Below are 1,824 nucleotides of genomic sequence, written 5' to 3'. Positions count from 1 at the left end.
TATCGCGCTGGGAAGACAGAAAAGGAGGGGAGAAACGCTGTATATTGCACTGAAACAGATGAAGGAGAGAACTGTTTAACAGGGACATATGAATGGGTATTCTTGTCATTACAGATGTCCAGAGTGAAGGCTGCATAGTAGAGTGGACTTGGGGGGAGGAATTGCATGCCAATGAAACAGTTTTTCTTTTTCTTTTCAAGACGAGTGAATTGAGGGGAAGGCGTGGGTAGGGCAAAAATTGCAACAATGAATGACTGGAAACCCTATGTCTCTGTAAAATTTCATTAAAATTAATTTAAAAAATTAATTCAAAGTAACACATAAATTACAAAACAATATCATTTAAAAATATATTTGCAATGAATAAATCATTGAATGTGCAGAACTCTATCATTCTGTCTCCAGCTTCAGTTCTGTCACCAAGTCCATGTTTTCCAGCTACGGATCTTTCTTCCCTGTTCCCAACTTTTGTGTTCCAGTCGCCCATTATTGTCAATGCATCTTGATTCCGTGTTTGATCATTTTCTGACTGCAAAAGTAGGTAGAAATCTTTTATTTCCTCCTCTTTGACTCTAGTTGTTGGTGCATATATTTGAATGATAGTGGTATTCACTGGACTTCTTTGTAAGCATATGGATATTATCCTGTCACTCACCAAATTGTATTTCGTGATGGATCTAGAAATTACATTTTTAAATTATGAAATCAACCTCATTCTTTCTCACCATTTCATCCCCGACATAGGAAATCATATGATCATTTGATTCGAAATATCCCATGCCAAGCCATCTCACTTAGCCAAGACCTAGTACGTCAGTATACATGAGTTACATTTCTTTCTTGGCAACGTCCAATTTTCCCACATTCAGGCTTCTCACATTCCATGTTCCAATCACTAGTGTCTGTTACAGATTTTCCTCCTTCTTTGTGTTTCTATATGTGAGATTTCATGTCTGCTAGTCTAAGTGTGTTCTATTGTACATAGGGTTTTCAAAGGTGAACCTGATCCAGGCTATAGTCTTCGTGATTATGCATCGGAGAGCTAGACAGTGACTAGGGATGATAGAGAATGGATGCCTTTGAGCTGTGGTGCCGGAGAAGAGTGTTGAATATACCATGGACTGCTGGGAGAAGTTTTGTCCTGTAGAGGGTGAGGCCAGGCTGCTCCTTGGATTCAAGGGTTCTGAAGCTTCGTCTGACATGCTTTGCGCATGTTGCAAAGAGGGACCAGTCCTTGGGGAGGGACATCATGTTTAGGAGAGTGGAGGAACAGTGCAGGAGAAGAAGGTCCTGAATGAGATGGATCGATTCAGTGATTGGGGTAGTGGGAGAAGGTGTGTCGAAGACAATGAGTTTGGCACAGGATAGAGCAGAGTTTAGGGCTGTTGTACATAGGGTCGCTCGCTATGAGTCACAAGCGACTCGAGGGCACATAACAACAACAGCCTTCAGTATGGATGACATTTCAACATCAAGAAAACAAAAATATTCACTGTTGGATCAATAGACATTATGATAAACAGTGAAAAGATTGCAGTTGTCAAGGATTTAATTTTACTTGGATCAGTATCTATGGTAGCAAAGGTCAAGAATTTAAACTTATTACAATTGGGCAAAATCTACTGCAAAGGGCCTCTTCAAGGTGGTGAAGAACAGGACTGAGAGAGGTCTCATGCGTGGAAGATCCCAGCAAGAGGTACAGCACTTCGCAGATGCCCAGCCCCTGTTCACAAGGCTAAGAAAGATGGGAGGGGAGGGCCCAGGGAGGATTCCAGAGCGACCCCGTTGCCATAGTGCAGGAAGCGAGGTCGCGAAGGGCGGCTT

This window comes from Elephantulus edwardii, unplaced genomic scaffold (genome assembly GCF_000299155.1).
Source record: "Elephantulus edwardii isolate Elephantulus edwardi_28Jun2011 unplaced genomic scaffold, EleEdw1.0 scaffold00129, whole genome shotgun sequence".
NCBI classification, from domain to species: domain Eukaryota; kingdom Metazoa; phylum Chordata; class Mammalia; order Macroscelidea; family Macroscelididae; genus Elephantulus; species Elephantulus edwardii.
The sequence above is the reverse complement of the archived record's forward strand: the minus strand, read 5'-3'. Positions refer to the sequence as shown.